The 8,717-nt window shown below is 30.9% G+C and overlaps 1 pseudogene; it reads left to right on the forward strand.

Annotated features, from left to right (window-relative positions):
* The first annotated feature begins 4,431 nt into the window (after positions 1 to 4,431).
* On the forward strand, positions 4,432 to 5,856 carry LOC149558912 (L-type lectin-domain containing receptor kinase S.4 pseudogene; annotated as a pseudogene).
* The last annotated feature ends 2,861 nt before the right edge of the window (positions 5,857 to 8,717 follow it).

An 8,717-nucleotide genomic window follows, 5' to 3' on the forward strand; every position in this document is an offset into this window, starting at 1 on the left:
ACCTAATATTTGTACAACTTAACACACAATCTCAATGTGGAAGTGGGAGAAAATCTTGCACAAATTTATCTACAAAATTGTATTTCAATAATCTGTCAAAAACTCACAAATTTGATGACAACAAAAAATTACAAATAACTTTTGATAGTGACCCCAAAAGGAAAAACAAATATCAAATCAATTTTCACTTTTGTTTGCAGGGAACTTAAAAATCATCGTAGACTTTAGAATAGATCCAAGAGCTCTACAACAATTCACGAGAAATTTAGGAACAATCTGGAACTATAAATGGAAAGGCATTCACCCACGATAGTTGTAACTATAGTATTAAATGTCATATTTAAAAAGTATTAAGTAATCTTACATTGTCCTTGCATTTCAGTTGTCTATTTTATCGTTCCAGTCCACTCTAGCATGGGCAATAATAAAACATTACAATGTCTTAATAATTTTAAATTGCCATTTGTTCATTGGTTGGAATAGTTTTCTTTTAAAATTCTTAATAGATAAAATATAAAACCCCTAGCAAAATGCATATGGACTAATGAGAAAATAAGAATAATTAATAAAAATGAAATTAAAAATATGTATGCACTACATACTATAGGATAAATTTTATTGATGTGTGATATTGCTATCAAGATATAAATGTGTAGTTTTTGAGTCAAACTTATAGACCCATGTTTCATGAGTAGTGATTCAACATGAATCCATCCCTCATTAGAAGAAATAGAATTCTTGGTTTCTGAAATTAATAACTCTGCATATTGTAGGAAAAACTATTCTACCATCTTTTTGATTGAGGTTTTTGTTGTTTCACTTTTAATTTTTGTTAGTATCCTATTTGGTAACCATGCCACTTTCTTATAGTTTTTTAAACCCATTGAACTAAATAAAAAATAAATTAAATCGATGTAAATTCTCTCAACTCATTAGATTTTTTGTATTTTTGCATGGCTCTAGTAATGATTTACTCTACAAAGAAATCCCTATATATCTTACGCCAAAACTTGCAATCCATCAAGTAGTCTCTTGAAGTGTAAATAAATGCTCATATGATGATAATATTTTTGAAAACAATGCAATATATTTTGTCGCTCATTTTAGCATTTGACAAAATATATACATGCTTAGGTCTATGCATGGATTTCGATTTGGAATTGCTTAAGATTTGTTTTTTAATTATTTTTTTCCTAGTATACAACATCAAAATATTTACAAACATGGCAAATTTTGAGTCTATTATAATTCGATTTTGTGCATTTTGCCAATAAATATTTTCCAACATCAACCCTCTATCAAATTTTTTTGCATGCATGTTGAGATTTTCTCAACTCACTCAATGAGTACATTTTTGTTTGCAGATTCATAATTTCTCACATTTTGGGGCCCTATTCTTACAATGGTAAGGGATAAAAGTAGCATTGGGGACCTTAAATTACAAATGGAACAACAAACAAACTAAAAAATAGGTTTCCTCTTGTCTTATATTGCCTCAAAATAAAATAAAAAACATATTTTCATTTTTCATTAAATGTTTAATTTTTTTAAAATTGTTTATTCGTAAATTATATCTAATTTTTGATAATTTTTGTAATCTGGATAAATAAATGTAGATAATTTTAATAATCCTTATAGGACTTAGATTAGTCTTGTTTAAATTAAATATTTATTTCCTAAGCTAAATAAGTAAGGATATAATAATTGACCTTGTATGTTTGACAAAGATATAACTCTGTTATTGGCATGGGCTTTTGAGTGTTGTAGCTGGTAGAAATCAATGGAGTTTTCCTTTTCTCAACTGATAAGTTTTATGAAATCATTGCATATAGAGCATGACACTAGAACTATTATACTGCTACATCCTATGCTAAATGAGTAAAGATATAATAATTTAGTCTAAGACATTCAAAGTAAAGGTGTAGCTGGGAGCTTGTATGTTTTACAAAGATATAACTCTGCTATTGGCATGGGCTTCTGAGTGTTGTAGGTGGTAGACATCAATGGAGCTATCCTTTTATTAATTGATATGTTTTATGAAATCATTGCATATAGAGCATGACATTATTGGAACTATTATACTATTGCCAGCCTATGAATATTTTTTTCTACTATTCTTGATTTCCTCTTCATGCCCTCTTGACTCCACATGTCATATACATGCTTGATTCTCTTCACAAGAGTGCACATATACTTACAAGTCAAGCATTTTAAATACTTCTATTGTCTGAGACTATAAAGCTTAACACATAGAAAAAAAAAATTGTTTACAATATGTGTAATTCTAGTTTCTATGATATTACAATTTCCATTAGAGGTCCTACTAATTCCATTTGTCCTTCTTGATTAATACAACTAAATTGGTATGCCCCTAAGCTTCCATTAACATTTGCAAGAACCATGCGATCTTGAACAACACTATAGCCATGATTGTTGTCAAGTCTTAACTCATTTTACATGTTATCACAACTACGTAAAAGTAAAATTTCATCCAATTTAAAGTTCAATGTTGTATGCATTATCTTCAATTCCATTCCTATATTTCTTAAGATGTCCCTATGATGCACCTGCATCATGAACTTCATGAATCATTTCTACATTTGATGTTTTTTCCATGCTTAATGTCCAATTTTTGTTATAATTTGAATCATTGTGCTAAAATGGGAGCTCTAATTTGGTAAAAAAGTAGGCTCCATCAAGATGAACAAAAGCTTTTAAAGTAATAGCATAGAAGAAACTAAAGAAAAGAAATGAATTCTTGTAAGTAAAAGGATCCTAGCAACCTGTGGAAAGGAGAAGAAAATACATGTCAATTGAATTACAAGAACGTAATCATTGATAATGAGGACAATTTTTCCATAGAAAGTCAAATTATGATATTGCTAAGAGGGTTTTACAATATAATCATTTGTTAATAAAGAAGGCAAATTTTAAATTCTAGAAAAACTGAGAAAGATTTAAGTTAGAGGCCTTTCCTTATAGATGATCATATTATGATTTATGATGAATCCACAAAGGCTAGATTTCTTTTCTTCTCTTAATATATATCGATAGAGAAATCTAGAAACCAATTGGATCCATGTATTTGGGGTCCCATTATAGGAAAAAATAGGAGATAGAATAGTAGCCCATATGGTTGCTCCATATGTTTGAAAAACCATGCTCTTTCGTAGGAAACTCGTGTCCAAAGGTTTCAAAAGAATGTGTAAAACATTTAATGTTCTTTTACATAAAAAAATGCATTTTATGGTCCTAAAACAACTTAATAGGTCATTTATGATATGTACTTATGTTCTTCTTGCTTATTTGTATGACAATTAAACAGAGTATGCTGATTGTATGTTATCATTGGCTGGCCCATCTTGTCCATAGTTAGAGAAGCTTATTTTATTGTTGTGAATCCACTGCATTTTGTATGGGGGGAATGATAGAAAAATCAATTAGAAAGAAAGATCTACTTTATATTACGCTATTAGTCAAATATCTATTTTAAAAATTGGCATAGATATGCTATTTTATAAGTTTGGACATCTTAAAGTGACACAAAAAATTCTGAAGATGAGGTAGAAAAGACATCAATTGCTAGGAAAGATTTGGAGAATGAGCATAGAATGCTTGGAACAATGTATTGCCCAAAAAAGGATGACACGAGATTTCAATAGAGAATACCTATACCTATAACTATAATAACTATATCTAATTATTTATGATACTTCTTTTGCAAATATTTGGTTGTATTGAATCAAGCTATGGAAATTACTTCCTTGAATTTCATGCTTTTTTAAGTTTTAGCTACTATGATGGCTTTGTTTATTTGGATATCCAAGTTTAAAGCTTAGCTGCAGAAAAATTCTGCAGTATCATGTTTGCACCATTTGTTGGAAGGTCAACTACTGAATTTTAAAAGCCTTACCTCTACATACTAGATAGACTACCTATCAAATTAATGATCAAATCCCGACTAACGAATCGGCAGGTCCTAATCTTGTAAGATAATAATGAAGAGAGAGGCCCATGCGTTCGTTCCTATCTCGAAATGGAATTGGCCGAACAATTGCAATAGCCTTCTTCCTATGAAAGGCACTACAAAATATAATTGCTAACAAATTACCCTCAAAGACCCTCTAAATCACATATTAGGATGGCTAAATTCACTTACCCTACACAGGCCTTCCTTTTCTTAACCTGTGTTGCTCTTTTCCTATTATCATCGCATGCAGGAAACGTTACTTTTAGCTTCCCTCCTCTAATAGGTATAGAAAGGAAAAATGATGCCACATATCAAGAGAGTAATCAAGGAGCCCTACAGCTTACACGAAATGAAGCATCAGGGAACCTTAAGAACCATTTGAACTGGAACCACCAGAGGACGCTTATGGTGGATTTCTTGGCTTGTTTAATGAGGAAAGCTTTAAACAATCATCTTATTAGATGGTTGCTGTGGAGTTTGATACATACAACAACGATTGGGATCCTGATGACAATCATGTTGGGATCGACGTCAATAGCATTTTCTCGAAGTTCATTTTTCCGCTCAATACATCCAGTCTATTTAATCACTCTACACACCAAAATCTCACAAACGTGACATGGGATGCCTGGGTGGATTATGACGGTGTAGAAAATGTTCTGCACTTCTTTCTCTGGTATAATTCTTCTAAACCCAAAATTGCTCTATTTAACCACACAATAGATCTGAGCAACTGTCTACCAGAGTACATCAAGATTGGCTTCTCGGCTGCCACTAGAGAGTACACGGAGACGCACACCGTAAAAGTTTGGAATTTTACTTCTGAATATTCGTGGGAAGTCGGACCTCCTGGTGAATTACTTAGAAATGGCAATGCAAACAGATTTTTTGTGAAAGTTTATTTGATATGCGTGTTCTTCGTTGTTGTGGTCCTATGTGGCTTACTAGTTGTTCGCTGGTGGCATTATTTCAGAAAAAGGGGAACAGAAGGTAAGGCTAGGGAAGAGAGCGATCCAGAGCTGGACGAATGCTGTTCTCATGGCCCCTGAAGCTTTTCCTACGCCGAGCTCAGTGCCGCGACAGGAAATTTCTGCGAGAAAGAAAAGCTTGGACAAGGCAGCTTCGACAGCGTTTACAAAGGAATCCTGCCCGGCACCGTGGACGCGCTGGCTATGAAAATAATAGCTCAAGGATCGAGACAAGGAAGAAAGGAGTATGTCTCTGAAGTTCAAACAATCAGCAGGTTGAGACACCGTAATCTTGTGCAGCTTTTAGGATGGTACCACGAAAAGGGAGAGTTACTTCTGGTCTACGAGTACTTGCCAAATGGGAGTTTGGATAAACACATTTTTGGGGAAGAGGAGGATACGCTGGGTTGGAGCCGAAGATATAGTATCGCCTGTGACATTGCCTCTGCTCTTGTTTATCTCCACGAAGAGTGGGACCAGCGTGTCGTTCATCGAGACGTGGAGGCAAGCAACATAATGCTGGATTCTGATATCAATGCCAAGTTGGGTGATTTTGGTTTGGCAAGATTGATGGAACGTGGCCAGGAGGCTTCCCATATGACCATGGTGGTGGGCACGCGGGGGTATGTTGCTCCAGAGTGCTACATAACAGGGAAAACTAGTCCAGAAGCTGACGTGTATAGCTTTAGGGCGGTTACACTAGAAATTGCCTGCGGAAGGCGGCCGGTTGATCACAGCCTTGAAGAACACAATTGTTTCCCTTTTCTTGTCAACATCTATTGCATACTGGACCTTCTCATGTACGGACCACTTTCATTCGTAAATAGCATTCCTAACAAATATAACACATTTGTGGCATTTTCAAGCTATCCAGTTGTTGTCGAAACTGCATTTGGGATCTATAGAAATTGTCCTTAAGAAATACAGTTGGGTTTTGTATATTTTCTCTGTTGCCTTGTCCACCTAAATTTATCCTATTTTGGCTTGTAGGATGAGGTGTTTCAGGAACACGCTCTGTTGTTCTTGAATTTTCATTCTGGTGACTCATTTCCACAAATACAGGTAATGCTTGATTGTACCTCTCACTTGATTCAAAATCAACTTCATTTCTCCCTTGTGTTTCAAAATGAGATACTTCATCAGATTTTTGTTGACGAGTAATTCTATCCCTATTTTGTAATTCCAATTCTTGTATTAGCAATCCTGCCCTTCTTCTAGCATAATTTAGTCGTCGAAATTCATTTTTCCTTCTTCTTTCTTCTTCTCTTTCAGCTTATGTCATTTGTTCTTGTCGTCGTCTACAATACTCTCTCTGGTATTGTCTCCGGTATGCTCTTTGTTGCTCCATTTGTTATTGTCTTCTTTCTTGATCTGATTGGAAATTCATACTTGATTTATTCATTTCTATGAAATAAATTTGTAACCAAACATTAAACAAATAGTAGATTTAGTAAATTATTTTTTATAAATTTGGTTTAAAATATCACATTAATTTAGTGGCATTGCAGTTTAGATAAGATAGATATTTATTCATTTCTAATTAATAGTTTAACAATTCACAAATACATATAGGAGGAACTTTTTTGTGTAGATAAGATCTACAAATATACTAAATACCAAATAGTCTTGTATGTATAATACTAAATTTATTTAAGACAAAGGAAAAATAACATACGTTCATCAAAATTGATAAGTCGAACAGACAAATTTATTAAAAAAATTGATAATGTCAAATAATATGACTCCTAGATTTCATTATAGTGATGCAAAAACATGTGGAATTCATCAGTGAAGAAAAGGTTATTTTCGCCATCCATCTGCTCTTCATCATAGCATATGTCTTTCCTAAATTCAAAGAACCCAAATGATTTCTTCCATGCCTCATGAATTTCCTTTGTATATTGTCCCATCTACAAGATTTGAGAATCTTGGACACCTCGAACATGAAACCTCACATTATGAATTTCATCTGTAATTTTTTTACAAGACTTGGAAATGATTGTTCCCAATCTATCCAAATAAGTTTGAACAATTTGGCTTCATTGCACCAACTCGTTTGGAAGAAGTGGGCTTGTGATAGTGTTCTCAGAATTATTTTGTTGAGCATCCATAGTTAATTTTTTTCTGATATCTATAATGTAAGGATAAAAAATGGTCAGTATCAAAATGACAAGAATTAAGCTATGCATATATAGCAATAAATTGGTAAAGAGAAGAAGATTTTATTGATTCTTTCCTATTGACATAGTTCTATGCATTTAATTTCTTTTAACAAAAAACTTATACGTTCTTAATATTATTTATATAATGTTCTAATCTTTGATTTAAAAATTTAATAGTAAAACCTAACTTCAAACATTAAGGAGAAAATAGATAACATTTCATGAAATATTGTTTTTTATTTTCTTCAATTTTTGATAGACGTTAAAATTGAGATTTATAAGTAGAATAAAATTTATAAAAATTAAAAGACATTCTTAAATATAAAATTTAAATTTCCTGATGCATCATTTCATTTAAATGTGTATTAATCTTTCAGACTTAGTTGATAGATCTAATTGAACTTTTCTAATCTATTTTAATATAAGGTTGAAATTTATAAATTAGAGAAAATTTGAACAAAATGTTAGAGATTATATCAAGGCCTAGGACCTGCTTCTTACATACATCACAAGACAAGGTAGAGACCATGTAGTTTCTATTCTAACAAAGTTTTTAAGAATTATTTTTTTATAAATTTTTTTCTTTAAAAATACATAACTAAATGATACCTATAATTTTAAACTTTCTTTTATTATCAAGCAATAAAAATATATTTTCCTATAAGTCTATTCTCAAAAGATGCATAACAACAATACAATAATATTGATCAATCAATATAACATGAAAAATAGTATAATCTAAAATTTTATATATTAAAAATGATCTATCTATTAAAAAGATTACTACTCATTAATAAAACTTAATGTGTCATTCATTATAAATATATAAATTAATTATAATTGTACATGTGTATCTATGTTTATTTATCTAAACTTGGATGTTTGATAAACTATATAATGGATTGGTTTCAAATTAATTTTCTATTTCTTAAAAAAACAACTCCTATTTTTATTAAAGAATTTCCTTAAAGTATTAGATTTAAATTTCTTCATGATGTATAATGAGCTTATCTAAATTATTCTACTACTATTTAATATCATGATAGTAGTTGATAAAACCTATAATAGTATAATTAGCTAATCTCAAATCCATCTACTTTTATTTAATAGTACAATAATAGTTCATAGGACCTATAGCATATAATTAGTTGATTAAAAATTCTTCTACTTTTGTTGAAAATCTTAATAATAGTTTGTAGGAGCTATAATTGATATAAATCTCATCTACTTCTATTTAACATCATGATAATAGTTCACATGACCCATACTATATAATTAGTTGATCTAAAATCTATCTACTACTCTTCAACATGATGATGATAGTTCATAGAATGCAACACTTATATAAAGATTTAAAATCTTACAAGATCAAATCTAAAAATAACGTTGAACCCATCTACTACTACATTTTTTATTCTTGTTAAAATATTTTGAATATTAATTTAACTAAATCATAATTTTATACTAATATATTTCTCGAGAACAAATTATTTATTTAAATAAATTTTAAAAATTGTAAAACATATAATTATAAAAAATTGCTAACAATTATTATTATTAATCCACGTAGTAAATAAATCTAAATAAATTTAAAAGGTTTTCTAATATCAATAATTT

Source organism: Cupressus sempervirens, chromosome 5 (assembly GCF_028749045.1).
Source record: "Cupressus sempervirens isolate cs-2001-9-10 chromosome 5, ASM2874904v1, whole genome shotgun sequence".
NCBI lineage: Eukaryota > Viridiplantae > Streptophyta > Pinopsida > Cupressales > Cupressaceae > Cupressus > Cupressus sempervirens.